The sequence below is a fragment of the Gossypium raimondii genome, chromosome 10 (genome assembly GCF_025698545.1).
Source record: "Gossypium raimondii isolate GPD5lz chromosome 10, ASM2569854v1, whole genome shotgun sequence".
Classification (NCBI taxonomy): Eukaryota; Viridiplantae; Streptophyta; class Magnoliopsida; order Malvales; family Malvaceae; genus Gossypium; species Gossypium raimondii.
The window spans coordinates 29642888-29658274 of record NC_068574.1 but is presented as its reverse complement, the minus strand read 5'-3'; the positions used below and the strand labels follow the sequence as shown (position 1 = coordinate 29658274).

At 33.0% G+C, this 15387-nt stretch overlaps 1 non-coding gene across 1 annotated transcript; it reads left to right on the top strand.

Annotated features, from left to right (window-relative positions):
- Positions 1-14881: 14881 nt before the first annotated feature.
- LOC128034323 (small nucleolar RNA R71) lies at positions 14882-14987 on the top strand. Its single transcript, XR_008190452.1, has one exon. It is a non-coding gene; the product is annotated as a small nucleolar RNA R71 (small nucleolar RNA).
- Positions 14988-15387: the final 400 nt, after the last annotated feature.

Genomic DNA, 15387 nt, shown 5'->3' with positions numbered 1-15387 from the left:
AGTACAGTAGCTATAATGGGGTAATTACTATGACTCCTTTTAGACATTCTGTGTGTACAATTATCCTCAGAGCTATATGTGACTGTTTAGTTTCAAAAAGAATTCTTATCGTATGAGAACATTAGCTAAACATATTAATAGATGAAAGAATTATTGGTTTGTTTGGGTTATGTTCAACATTGCCATGTCTTTTTCTGGTATTTATTCCCTTGTGTGAATATGAAAATCGAGGGTAAAGTCTGAGTGAGGCTAATATTTTTTTTCTACTAGTTATTGTTCTACTGAATATACGAGAAGATTATATTGCTTATGTTACTTTGGATTCGATTAATTATGAGTGACATTGATCTTTCTATACATTTTTTTATCATCGGAATGGATATCATTCTATATGGGTTGTAATTTTTCGATACTTTGTGTAGCTTCAGATGTTGAAATATCGCTATCCTGATTTTCATATGAATCTATGTGATTATCTATAAAAGATATGAAAGTCCAAAATCATATGTGAATTTGAAATGTACTGTGCGAAAGCAAATCATTAATCTACTATCTGGTAAGATTTTCGAGGACTAAAATCCCTAAAGAGGGGAGAGTTGTAACAGCTCGAATTTCAGGCTAGTCGGAATAGTGGTTTCGGGACCACAAATTCGTCGAGAAAAAAATTATTTTCATTATATTTTTATGGTCTACGATTTCAAAAAATGATTTCGTGAAAATTTCGTTCAAAAATTTTGACGTTTGGGCACTCAATTTAGTCAAAAGGACTAAATTGTAAAAAGTGCAAAAGTTGAGTTCTATATGTTAGAGGTGTCCAATTGTTATCAAATTTTAAATTGGAGGTCTTTATATGGTAATTAGACCATTGGTTAAGTTGCTGGACAAAAATGGGTATGGTTAGGCATGTTTTCAAAGTTTTTCATTAATGGCATTTTGGTCATTTAGTTATTAAAATGAATTAAAAACAAAATTAAAAGAAAATATTTGTCCATCTTCAACCCCTAGGTCGAAAGTTGCATGGAGAAACCATGGCTAGGGTTTTTCAAGCTTCCAAGCTCGATTGTAAGTCCGTTCTATCCCCCTTTTTAATGATTTTTACGTTTTTAAAATCCTCGTAACAAGATTTACCTATTTTTACCATTTTTTTGAACTAGAGTTTGTGTTTAAAAATTTACCCATGAATGATATGCATGTATTTTGATGTTTTATGGAAGAATATGAATGTTTGGAGTGTGATAAATGATTTGTACTAAGTAATTTTCGATGAAAATGCCTAAAAGGATTAATTTGTAAAAGTTATAAAATATGTCACAAGTGTGTGAATAAGTGAGTATTGTGGACTGTTATAGTTATGAAAATGGTTCAACTAGGCCTAAAATGCAAGGAAATTAAATAAAAATTATTTTACGAGCCTAGGGGCAAAATCGTAATTTTGGGAAACTTTAGGGGCAAAAATGTAATGTTTCCAAAGTATGATTTTTGGACTGGAGTGAATAGTGTGAAGGTTATATAAGTTAAATGTATTTTTATAAATCATGAAAGACGAGAAATTGAAATTGATAGATAAAAAGAAAAGTGAGAAAAAGTGAAAAATTCCCGAATGAACCTTTGGAATAAAAAAGGGATACGAATGAAGAGACAGAAATGATCACATGTGCGACACCGATTGTGTGTAGGCCACTATGTAAAAGTGAATGTGATGGTCACGTGTGGAGTACTATGTGCAGGCTACTACGTGTACCGGAATGATAGGTCGCATGTGTAGTACTATGTGCAGGCTACTATGCGTACCGGAGAGTTTCGATCACGTGTGTAATATTATGTGCAGGCTACTACGTGTATCGGATGGTAATTGTCACATGTGTAGTACTATGTGCAGGATACTATGTGAAGCGAACATCATTGATTAATAAGGTGGTTGCTATGTGCTGAATCCACCGAGTATCTGTTATTATTCAGAAAGTGTTCAACGGGAAATTGACTAAGTGTAATTGAATATTGAATATAGGTGTGGAATTGAATTGCATATAGACTTAGAAATGGAAAAGTGAATTTTAAATTGAATTGTGATTGAAAGTGAAAAAGTGAAATTATGAAAGAGTGCATTTAGCAATAAAATAGTTTAGACAGCAACGGTTGTGTGATTTTGAAAAATCAAAAAAAATGGTAGAGATTGAATTAGACACTGAATAATATATGAACTTGAAGCTGAATGAGTCTATTTCACATAAAAGAAACAGAGCAAGCAAAAGAGTTATATATTTTGAGATATTTGAAGTTTAGTTAGATAGAGTCAGAATGAGTTTGGAATCCCCTGTTCTGACTTTGGAAAATTGTCAAAAATTGTAAAAAACTAATTATGGGATAAAGTTAAGATGTTTAGAATCCTCAGTGAATCTATTTTCAATAAAAACAAATAGAAACAATATCTTAATTTTGTATAATGAGATAATTAATTTTTAGTGAAGACAGGTCAGAACCGTCGAGTAGTGAAATAGGGAAAAATTTAAAGAATAAACTGTACTATTTAGCTAAACCAAAAATTCTGAAAATTCTATGGTAAGAAGATATGTGAATCTTGTTTTGGGAAAAATTTACAGATCTTAATTTGGAGTTCTGTATCTCTAGGTAAAAATAATTTAGTGACTCTGACTCGAATAGACAGCTTTGAATATACATATGAGAGGATAGTGAAATTGTAGCTAATGTTGTTTAAGTGCGTTATACACATTAAGGATGTGGAATGGAGATGAGGAAAAGGAAAATTGGAATAAAATATGAATGATTTGTGTATAATTGTCCATATGCTCGATTATAATTGATAAACGATTGAAAAGAAATGATGTTTATAATTGTGAATTATTAGTTAAAGTTCATGTGAGAAAATAAAGTTTCATAGTATGTGTATGTGGTATACTTGGTATATGATTTGGTATGTAGCTATGTCAGAAATGGTTGTGTGACTTTGAAAAATCACCAAAAATGGTGGAGGTTGAATTAGAGGCTGAATAATTTATAAAATTGAAGCTAAATGAGTCTATTTTCACATAAAAGAAACAGAGCAAGGAAAAGAGTTATATATTTTGAGATATTTGAAGTTTAGTTAGACAGAGTCAGAATGAGCTCAGAATCCTCTGTTCTGACTTTGGAAAATTGTCAAGAATTATAAAAAAATAATTATGGGATAAGGTTTATATGTTTAGAATCCTCAGTGAATCTATTTTCAAGAAAAAGAAACAGAAACAATATTTGAATTCTGTACAATGAGATAATTAATTTTTAGTGAAGAGAGGGCAGAACTGTCGAGCCGTGAAACAGGGGAAACTTTAAAGAATAAACTTTACTATTTGGCTAAACCAAAAATTCTGAAAATTTTATGGTAAGAAGAATGATGTATATAGATGACATTTAAAAAACGATTGAATTAAAAGAAATAATTAATGAATATGTATTTTAATACAAATAATATCCATGATTTGAAATGAATCGAGTAATTTACAATAAACAACATATAATAAATTTAAAATTTTGATAATAATTCTAAAATAATAATATGTGATACATTCAAAATAATAATACACGATTAAAAATATTAATGTTAATGATGAATTTAAAATAATAATATTGATAAATTATAAATAATAATGCATAATAAATCTAAGATAATAATATATAATAAATTAAACAATATTAATAATAAAACTAAAATAATATTAAGTTTAAACACCAAAATAATATTAGATTTAAAATTAGATAAAAATGGAGTAATAAATATTGAAGTGTATTTAAAAATAATAATAATATATTAAATTAATAAGGATTAAATTGAAGTCAAAATAGAATTTAAAGGAAAGAAATCAAAATTAAAAACTATCCAGGGATCCAAACGCGGTGCGCGCATGACATGGGGAACTAAAAGGGAAATTTTCCCCAATCCTAAAACGTGACACTTAGATGCGGACTTAATTGAAACAAAAATAAAATGGGAGATAAAATTTAAAAGGAGATAAAATACAAAAAAAGGATCGGATCGAAACGTGCTAGAAATGCAGAAGGACCGCGTGCGCAAATAACCCATCTTCACGAAACACGCAGATCCTACCCGGTTCAGGTCAACACGCGGATCGATGGCTACTAAACGGCGTCGTTTTAAGGCCACTGAAGCAGGCCCTAAACGATGTCATTTTTTACTCTATAAAATCCAAATCAAAACTCTAGGCAGAAAACTTTTGGCCCTTCTTCAACAAAACAGCCGCAACAACCTCGTCTTTCTTCGTCATTTCGAACCTCCTCCAACTCTGATTTAGCCGGAGTGAACAAGGATTCCGACGTCTCGCACAGGTAAGATCTCCTCTCTTTCTCTCTTTTAATTTGCAAATAAAATAAAAAAATCAAAGGAAAAATAATAGAAATTAGAAAATCGCCTTTAAAAAAAATTGTTATTCGTCCTTTTTATTGTTTTCTTTCGAGTTCAGTATCCCCCTTTTACAATATCAAGTCTGATTTTTATAGCAGATAGTGGAAACAAGGTAAGAAAAATCTAATGCATTATTTGCTTGTTGATTTTCCAATTTTCTTGCTATTTTCTCTGCTTATGCTGTTTGTTGCCATCTTTGTTATGCAGGTACAGCCAACTGAAGGCACGTGGCGGAGGCGCATGTGCGTGAAGGGTGGTGCGAGTGGCTACTGTACGAGGGAGGTACGGTGCCTGGACTATTCCAGAAACCATAGGGTTTCTGGAAGCTAATTCTTTGGGCCTTTTGTTTTTCTATATCGGGCTGGGGTTTGGAGTTTGTAATTTAGGCTTGGTGTTGGGTTTATTATTTTGGATTAGGCCTTTAGATTTTATTTTGTAATCTGGACTGCTTAATTGGACATTTTTATTGGCTTTATTTATTTACACGGGCCTAGTCAAAAATTGGGCCTTACAGTAATTATATTACAACCTACTCGTAAACTTGTAGATACCGTCTCAATTTCACATCTTTAGTTCAAGTATTCATAATCTAGACATTAGTACATCCAGAGGCGATCAGTTTCGCGACAGAATGTGCAAGTATACATAATCACTATCAAGAAATAACTATGTAAAAAGAGTATCGTCTCCATAAGGACTGTGTTGATAATCAGTAGCTGTAAAATTAATGTTTTGCAAGTTGGTTAAGAAAACACAATATTTGAAGGTGATGGATGTTAAAGTTAAATTACAACTAATATGCAAATGAATAAACTAAATGCAATGAAATGTTTAGCAACAATTCACAAGTTTTAAAAACAACAAAATTAATAAGCTAGAACAACTATAACTCTTAATTCAATTCATTCTTTAACATGTTTAACAATATTTCAAAAAATTCCATGCCGACTTGATCATTTATGAACTTGGAATCTAAATCGTAACATATTTTTATGTCACTATTAAACTAAGGATTCCTTAGAATTTATGCAAAGTAGCGAGGACGAGTTAGGTTTGAAATAATTTAATTACATAAATCTAAAGTTATGCAAGGTAATAATGTTCTTTTGGAATTATTATGAACCTTTAATTCATTCTTGTTCAGATATAAATTAAGCATGCATCTTCCAATTATTATATCCATTAACCACCATCTGTTTTGGATTAAGCGATTAATTCTAATGTAATCAAACATATCCTAATGCTTGAACAACAAGAATGATTTTAATTTGAAGCATAAACAACTGAGGCACGGAGCAATATAATCACAAATTGAACGAATTGAATAAAGGCATTGCAATAATTCTAGCTAAAACAAATTTAAGTCATCAATATTAAGGAAAAAGAAATCAAGAAATTTTCAACCAAGTTTTAAACTAAGAAAAAATAGAAGAGAAAGAAGAAGAAACTCTGAGATGAATTCAGTGGTTCCTTGATAACTATCTTTTGTGGCTTCCTCTGATTTTCATCATTGCTCCGATGCAAATTACTCCTCGAAGTGGCCAACCAAGATAGATTTTCTCTCAAGAATTGCTTACTATGGGAAATCTTAAAGAAAATATGGGAAATATGAAGGGAAATGAAAGACTACGCGTGAGAGAAGAGAGAATAAATGTTTGATTGAATAAATTATGGGATGAGGGGTTGATGAATGATTTGAGTGGTGAATAAGGGTGGTATTTATACATGATGGAAGGCTTGGGAGTTTGCTAAAAATAGCATGGAAATCCCTTATAAATCTCTTATGCATGACTGGCCATATTTCATGGAGAGAGGGGTTGATTTTTTCATGATTCAAGCTTGATTCTTGCTTGATTTGGGGCATGGGTTGGACGACAACAATAGAGTTTGGCTAGATTTGATTTGTATTTTTTTTACACATGTAAGGGCCCTCAAATAATTTTTCCAAATTTGATTGGGCTACTCTACCAAGTCATTGTCGAATTTGGGTTTGTTTCCCCCCTTAATAGATGGTTTAGGCTCCAATGCAGAAGGCATACTTGTTCCTTTCAACAACCCACTTCCAAGCTGGGTTAAAATAATTTTATTGAGTCCAATACCTTATCTTGTCGTCCCATGCTGATCGATATTTAGCTCACATGCATGTATCACCCATACTACCTTCGAACAATGAACAAATCATTGAACCAAGTTGCAGAATTGCAGCACAAATTATGAAATTTCAAAATGCAGCTACACGGAGTAGAATTATGTGAATTTAGCACTGAATTACTCAAAAATTATAATCTTTCTTTAATTGTGCCAACATTCTCAATATGTACTAAAAACACATAATTGGTTATCAAAATACTTGAGATTTGTAAAAATTCTAAGAAAAAAGGTGCTCTAAAATCTATATAATTTAGGGTTATCACACCCCTAAACTTAATCCATTGCTCATCCTAAGTAATGTTCCATGCAAATAAAAAATTTCAACAGGGAAATCTCGTCCAATATTTAAGCAGAATCAATTCTTCTCATAATCATGCATTAAAAATTTTATGACCACAAACCCTTCTTGCTAATAAGTTGCTTGCATGCAAATATAATTTCAAAATTTTATATCAAGTAAAAAAGATGTTAGCAACAATCATATTCGCATGCTTTTTGGAGTCATATGTAAATCTTACCGTTTAATTATTCTTCCTTATTTTAATTAAGCAAAACAATCCTAAAGTTTAATAATGGTCTTTATATGTTGAACTTAGTAATTTCTCTCCACTAATGTAGTTGGCATAATTATCAAAGTCAATAGATCTTTCATAGGGTTGTAATGGAGCTAGCTCAAGGTAATGATAAAGAGAACTGGTTTTTAGGCTAAATAACCTTAAACTTGCCTTGCATCTTTGTAGTAAAATCCACCTTACTTATTAGGTTAACACCCCAAAACTTAATTTTGAACTCATGCTTCTAAACACTTTGATCATAACAATTTGATCCCCCAAATTTATTCACCAAAGTAATTAAATATTGGTGTAAAAGTATGGTAAAATTTATGAAGTGATGGTAAGATGGCTTATGATATAGGTAAATCAAATAACAAAGGCCATATAGCTCAAAATAAGGTTTAAAGGGTTAATTATAAATATGGTAGGCTTGAAAGGCTCAAACGATCCAAACAAAATGTGCCTATATCATTTTCAAATTCTTATGCCCACTAGGATTTCGCCTCAAGAAAGTTACTAAGACAATTGTAAAGACTTAAACCTTCATACATGCCTAATTTCTAAAGAAAAGTGAATTTCATGGCTAACATACATAAGACTTAGAAAACATTATCATATCATGATTAAGCTAACATACTTTCAAAAAAAAAACTTGAATATAATAAGAAATTATACTTTCATATGAGCTAATTTACTAAAAAAAATTCTCTAAGCATTAATTAATTTCAACATACTTTGAAAATTTTTAAAAATCATATAAGATGGCATTTACCCCTCTTAAAAAAAGAAGCAATGTCCTCATTGAAAAACAAAAAATTAGTGAATAGGAATTCTACACCAAGTAGGATTTCAAGAAATAGAGGTAAGTCATGAAGACTACTTAAGTACCAAGTCTTTCTTTGAAAATCCAATCCTAGACATGTACATTCACATTAGCACACTAGTTTGCTCTATACTAGAGAATAAAATTAATGGAAAGGCATCGACTTAATTTATTCATAACTTTCAATTTATTCAAATTTATTGTGCGAAAGCAAAATACTACCAAAGTAAATATAAATATAAAAATGTCTTAAACAAAATACTAAGGAAAAGAAATTCCCCTATTTTATTACTTTGTATAAACCCCTTTATCTTGTTCCTTCCCTTTCTAGCATGAATTCCCAAACTCTTCTTGCCTTGAATCTTGCTCCCAAGACTCGAAGACATGATCTAGAGACTCAAGAATGAAAGTAGACAGATTATTAAAGAAATTCTTAACAATATTACCTATGGAGTCATTTCAAATTTTTCCATATTTCGAATAAGTTTATTATTTTTTATGCATAAATTTCCACATATCCATCATCCCTGAAAATTATTATTTATTGTTGATGCTTGAGGAGTGGTCATCGAAATTGTCAACTTAGGATTAGCAGTTGTCTCAACTAGTTCAGCAGCATTTGGTTCCATTCCTAGTTCAGGGCTCTTCGATTCTCCTTCAATTTTTGCTTCCTCTAGTTCATTTACTGAGTCAACATCCGGTTCAGAATTGGTTGATGACTCTTCAGGTTTTGGTTCGTCTAGTTTGATCTGATTCAGTTACTTAACATTCTCTACTAACCTTTCAAGGTCATGTTTTGTTTTGCAGCCTTGAACATATCAACCTTTCAGGTTTGCTTTTGATCAAACTTGTACTTGCAAACAAAGTGAAGTAATGAATGATGGAAAGTAAGCATTTCCTTCCTTTTTCATAGCACAATCTTTAATTTCTTTGAGAATAATTTTCCCAACATTTATGGACTTTTCTATCATAATTGCATACAACAAAAGCATATATTCCATCGAGATGGTGAAAATATGTGAGATAATCATGAAGCTATATCGTACAAAGTAGAACCATACCTTAGCCACTGGTTTTAAGTACTCCCTTTGATAATAGTGACTATTTTATTTTTATTTTATCCACTAGGATCCTAGATTTGCAACAATATTAAGTACTTGTTAAAGAAAATCCCAATTGATATTTGTCATCATGGTAGAGTATTCATCTTCTTTGACATCAGGTAGATTAAACAAATCGTTAATGGAATTAGATGTAAGAGGTACCTTCTTTTTCTGAACAAGAACTTTAATGGCATCTAGCCAGGTCAAATTAGCATAAATTCTCATACTTATTATTCTTCTGGAAATGATTGTGCATCACAAAATTGATTCCACTTTAAAGCATCTATTTTTTTATGAATTGATATTGGCACAATCATCTTATCAGTGCTTTCCAAATTGAATCCTTTTTTTGGGAACATAGGTTGATTCTTGAAGATAGAATCAAGTCTCCCCCATACTTCCTCATCTTGAATCACAATCAGATTTTCAACAAAAGTTTTCAAAGATCGAGTTCTCTTACGAGTCATGGAAATTTGGCAAAGAGTTAGGGGGTGATGATGGTATGAAAGAGATAGAGTTGCAGCAAGATATTTGCGGTGACAAAGGGAAATGTTGGGTGCTGTTGTTGGCGGGGTCAGGTTCTGGTGACTAAGAAGAAAACATTGGAAAATATTTTGGGCTCTTGAGATTGATGACAAATAGTAAAAAAAATGAAGGCTAGGATTAAGGCTAATTGCTTAAGTAGTGTGGGAAATATGTTGGTGGTAAAGGGATTTTTATAGTAGTAAAATAGAGTAAATTAATAGCAAAAATTTTGCTACGGAAGGACTTGGGTGGCAAGGCATTCCAAGGAAGGGAGAGGCAAGAATTTTAGGGTTTTAGAGAGAGCTTAGGGAGGAAAAAAGTTGGGTATTTTTCTCCTCATCACTTTTCTGGGCCTCGAGCCCAAATTACACAATTTTATTATCAACATTGAAATAAAACTAAATAGAAAAACAATTAGAACTTGGGCCAATCTTGACCCTGTTATTGAACATAAAATTAGAATTGAAAATTAAAATTAAAATTAAAATTCCTTTTAGGCTACTTAGAAAATTTCCTTAGAAAATTACATCAAATTAAGTTCCTAGGAAAGGTTGCAGGGGTCACGAATGGTTCTGCTTAAATTAAGGGTCTATTCAATTGAATGAAGTACCAATTTGCTCAAATTCATCATCCTAATAATGTTTGAGATGTTAACCATTAACTTTAAATGTACCTCCCTCTTTATCTTGTAATTCCACTACTCAATCTTAAATTGAACAATAAGACCTATTGATCTTCTTGAATTCTTGAGGTTGTATACATTTGTCTTGCCATCTCTTGGTCTTTTCTTTATACATTTAGGAATTCTTGTATGAAAATAACCACAATTCTTCCAACTTCTCGAGTTGTAACATCTTTCTTTCACCAGCTTGATTTAGGTCTAGATTTAATTGTTTTAGGACCCATTGAGCTTTATTCTCCAATTTGAGAGGCAAATGACAGGCTTTCCCGAAGACTAATCGATAAGGAGTCATATCTAGCGGTGTTTTAAAAGTTGTCCGATAGGCCCATAGAGCATCATCGAGCCTCTGGGACCAATCTTTTCTATTAGATCAAATCACCTTAGTAAGGATTCCTTTGATCTCATAGTTTGCAAGCTCAACCTGCCCATTTTTCTATGGATGATAAGTAGTAACTACTTTGTGTTTCACATCGTACTTGTCAAGCAACCACTTAAGTCATTTATTTACAAAGTGAGATCCTTCATCGCTAATTATAGCTCTAGAAGTCTCAAACCTTGTAAATACATGTTTATGTAGAAACCAGATGACTACCTTAGCATCATTTGTTGGGTATGTCTCAGCTTCCACCCACTTTGATACATAGTCAATAGCCATTAGGATGTACCTGTTACCATAAGAAGGAAACGGGCCTAAAAAATCAATGCCCAAAATGTCAAATAATTCTACCTCTAAGATGTTAGTCAAAGGCATCTCGTTCCTCCATGATATGTTTCCAGTACTTTGAAATCGATCGTAATTCTTCACATATGCATATGCATCCTTAAACACCATAGGCTAAAGAAATCCAGCTTGCAAAATTTTTGTCGCAGTGCAGGCACCACCAAAATGTCCTACACTTGGAGATGAATGGCAATGGTACAAGATCTCATCTATCTCACTTCCAGGTACACTATTTTTAATTATATGATCTGCACATTGCTTAAACAAAAATGGCACCTCTCATAAGTAACCTACTATCATGAAGGAATTTCATCCTTTGTTAGTATGCCATTCTAGGAGGCATTATTCCACATGCTAAATAATTTGCATAATCGGTAGACCAAGGAGTTTCATGGATTCGACTAACTTAAAAAAATATGCTCATATGGGAAATTTTCATTAATAGGAACAAGTGAGTGAGTTACCTTGTGTTTCTCCAATCTTGACAGATGGTCCGCTACTTGATTTTCAACTCTTTTTCTGTCTTGGATCTCAAGGTCAAATTATTAGAGTAGGAGTACCCACCGAATCAACCTCAGTTTAGCATCTTTTTTGTGAGTAAGTACTTGAAGGCTGAATGATCCGTGAAAACTGTGACTTTTGTACCTATAAAAGATATGAACGGAACTTGTCAAAAGTAAAAAATATAGCAAGAAGTTATTTTTCAGTTACTGCATAGTTAAGTTGGGCTCCTATAAAAGTTCTGGTTGCATAGTAGATTGGATGAAATACTTTTTTTCTTCTTTGCCCCGTAACAGCTCCCACAAAAAAGTTGCTAGCATCACACATCAACTCAAAAGGAGAGTTCCAATCTAGTATGATGATTATTAGTGCTGAGATTAACTGATTTTTCAATTCTTCAAAGGCTTCCAAGCATGCTTTGTTAAACTCAAAAGTTGTGTCTTTCTCTAATAGCATACATAAAGGCTTGGAAATCTTTGAAAAATCCTTAATAAACTTTTAGTAAAAATAGCATGCCCCGAGAAACTTCTAACTCCTTTAACAGTGACTGCGGGTGGCAACTTTTCAATTACATCCTCTGCTTTTTCAACTTTGATCCCTCTTTTGGATATTTTATTTCTTAGGGAAATCTCTTGCTTAACCATAAAATGGTATTTCTTCCAGTTAATGACAAGGTTTGTCTCCTTGCATCTCTTTAATACCTTAGCCAAATTACTCAAAAAAATTTCATGCAAATCACCAAAAACAGAAAAATCATCCATGACTACCTCAATAAAATTTTCAAACATATCAGTAAATATTGTCATCATGCATCGTTGAAATATTGCAAGTGCATTACATAAACTGAAAGGCATTCATCTAAAAGCAAGTGTATCATATGAGCAAGTAAAAGTTGTTTTGTGTTGGTCTTCTGGGGCTACAACTATTTGCTTGCACCCTAAATACCCATCTAAAAATAGTAATATTCTTTACCTACCAGTCAATCCAACATTTGGTCCATAAAAGGAAGTGAGAAATGATATCTCTGGGTTTTCTTTTTTAGCTTTTTGTAGTCTATACATATTCTCCAACCTCTGACTATTGTTGTCAAGATTAATTCGTTACTCTCATTCTCTACATTCGTGATTCCACCCTTCTTTGGCATACATTATACCAAACTTACCCATGAACTATCTGAGATGGGGTAAATAATTCCTGAATCTAACAATTTGATAACTTCCTTCCGAACTACCTCTTTCATAATATGGTTGAGTTTCCTTTGCCCATCAATTTTAGCTTTCTCGCCTTCCTCTAATATAATCATGTGGATACAAAAGGAATGACTTATTCCTCGAATACCAACTAAAGTCCAGCCGATCACCTTTTTGAATTTATTCAAAACTTCAATCAACTACTCCTTTTGGCATTTTGTTAGTTTTGCTAAAAGAATCACAGGCAAAGTAGAACAAATACCTAGAAAAACATATTTCAAATGAGAGGGAAGTACCTTTACTTCAGGTTTGGGTGGTTCCTCGATTGAAATTTTTGGTTGAGTGTATTCCAAAGTTTCCAACTCCAATGATTCAAAATGTGCTGGTCAAACATAGTCCTTCGAATTGGCTTCCATCAAAGCCATATTTTCCTTACCTTCTTTATCTTCTAGTGGTTCAGACTCTAAGATGTTTTCCAATGGGTCTTTTGTAGAATTGCACTCCCATTCTGTAGAAACTAAGGATTCTAACTCCTCCATTGCTGAGCATTCTTCCACTGGATCAAGGAATTTCATGGCTTTAAAAATATTAAAAGTCACCTGGTCACCATGAACTCGTATAGTGGGTTCACCTTTCTACACATCTATTAATGTTCTCCTCATTGCTAGGAATGGTCTCCCCAGGATGATCGATATTTCCTTATCTACTTCAAAATCTAAAATAATAAAATCAGTAGGAAAAATAACTTATCTACACATACTAGAACATCTTCAATCTTTCCTTTTAGGTGTGCTAGAGATCGATCCGCTAGTTGGAGTGTCACAGTTGTTGGTCTAACATCTCCAATACCCAACATCTTAAAAACAAACATTGGAATCAAGTTGATGTTTGATCCTAAATTGCATAGAGTTTTACCGTAGTAAGATTCTCCAAAGTTACAAGGTATTGTAAAACTCGCGGGGTCCTTCATTTTCAAAGGTAGCTTACTCTGTAGGAATGCACTACAATCCTTTGTTAATGCTACAATCTCAAACTCGCCAAGCCTCTTCTTCTTGGATAGAATGTCCTTCATGAACTTAACATATTAGGCATTTTTTCTAAGGCTTCCACCAATGGGATATTGGTTTGAAGTTGCTTAAGAACATCCAAAAATTTCTTGAACTGCACATCATGTTTTTGTTGCTTGAGTCTTTGTGGATACAGAAGTGATGGAACCTTGGCTTGGTTCGAACAACTTTTTTGAGGTATTATTGCATCTGACAAAGGTGTTAGCTTATCAGAATTGATTAGTTTAGACTTTATCTCTTCAGGATTTTCAAAATTTTGCATATGTGTATAGGAATTTCAACTGTTGATTGATTTTCCTTCCTCTTAGAAGGTTCATTTTCAACCTAAACTTTCTTGGGTTCCAAAGTCCTTCCGCTTCGTAAAGAAACTGCTTTCTAGTGTTCCTTACCCGTACTCCTTAGATTTTTCGTGTTACTTGGCAAGGCTCTTTGTGGTCTATTGCAAAGCTCCATAGCTAACTGACCCATTTGGTTCTCCAACTTTTTCAGTGTTGCTGCTTGGCTTTGGATTAAGGCATCATTCTTAGCCATGTATACCTTCAACAAATTTTCCAAATTGTTAGACGGTTCAGCTTATGGTGGTTTCAGAACTTCTTGATTAAAACATAAAGGTTCATTTGATCTATGTTACCTGTAGTTGTTGTTCGATCCAGCTCTTTGGTTACTCTAAGAATCGTTTGGATGGTTTCGCCACGAAAGGTTATAAAACTTAATCTATGGTCCTTGTCCTCTTCTATTCTGGTTTTGATTTCCTACATAATAAACAGACTTGGGATTTGATGGACAATTCTTAAACAAAAGTTTGTCCCCACAATATAAATAGCAAATAATGTCAAATTGACTCGGTGGCTGAGCTACAACATTGTTTAGACTATTAGTAGAAAATTTTTTAATCATTGAAGAAATTGAAGATACATGAGCTACAAGCGACGTGAGAGCATCCACTTCATACACTCTTGCTACTCGTCTTCCTAAAGTTGCTCGATTGTTTGACAACTAATAATTTTCACTGGCTATTCTCTCAATAGTTTCATAAACCTCATTATAAAACTTAGAAAGGAGAACACCATTCGTAGAAGCATCTACCACCATCCTAGTGTATGCTTTGAGACCGTTATAAAATGCCTCCAACTGGCTGCAATGTAGAATCCTGTGGTGAGGGCATTTGCATAACAACTTTTTAAATATTCCCCATGCCTCGTATAGGGATTCATCATCCATTTCCTTAAAATTAGTGATCTCATTCCACAACTTAGCATTTTTGCTAGGGGGAAATACTTAACTAGGAAGCGTTCTGATAAATTTTGCCAAGTAGAAATTGAGCTTGGTGGCAATGAATTAAGTTATGCTCGTGCTCTATTTCGCAACAAGTATGGAAACAATTTCAATCTCAATTTGCCTTTGGTTACACCAGCTATATTGGGGGAATCACTCACCTTCATGAACAGTCAAAGTTGAAGGTGTGGATCTTTTGTGGGCATTCCACTAAACTGGTCCACTGTCTGAAGCATCTGGAACATCACAGGCTTCAATGTGCACTACGGTGCCTCGATATCTGGTCTCCTAATTACTGAATTAAGCTCATTAAAAAGGGGCACAACATACTAACTTATAACTCGATCCTTGTCATTAGCAACAAGGGTTGGATTACGA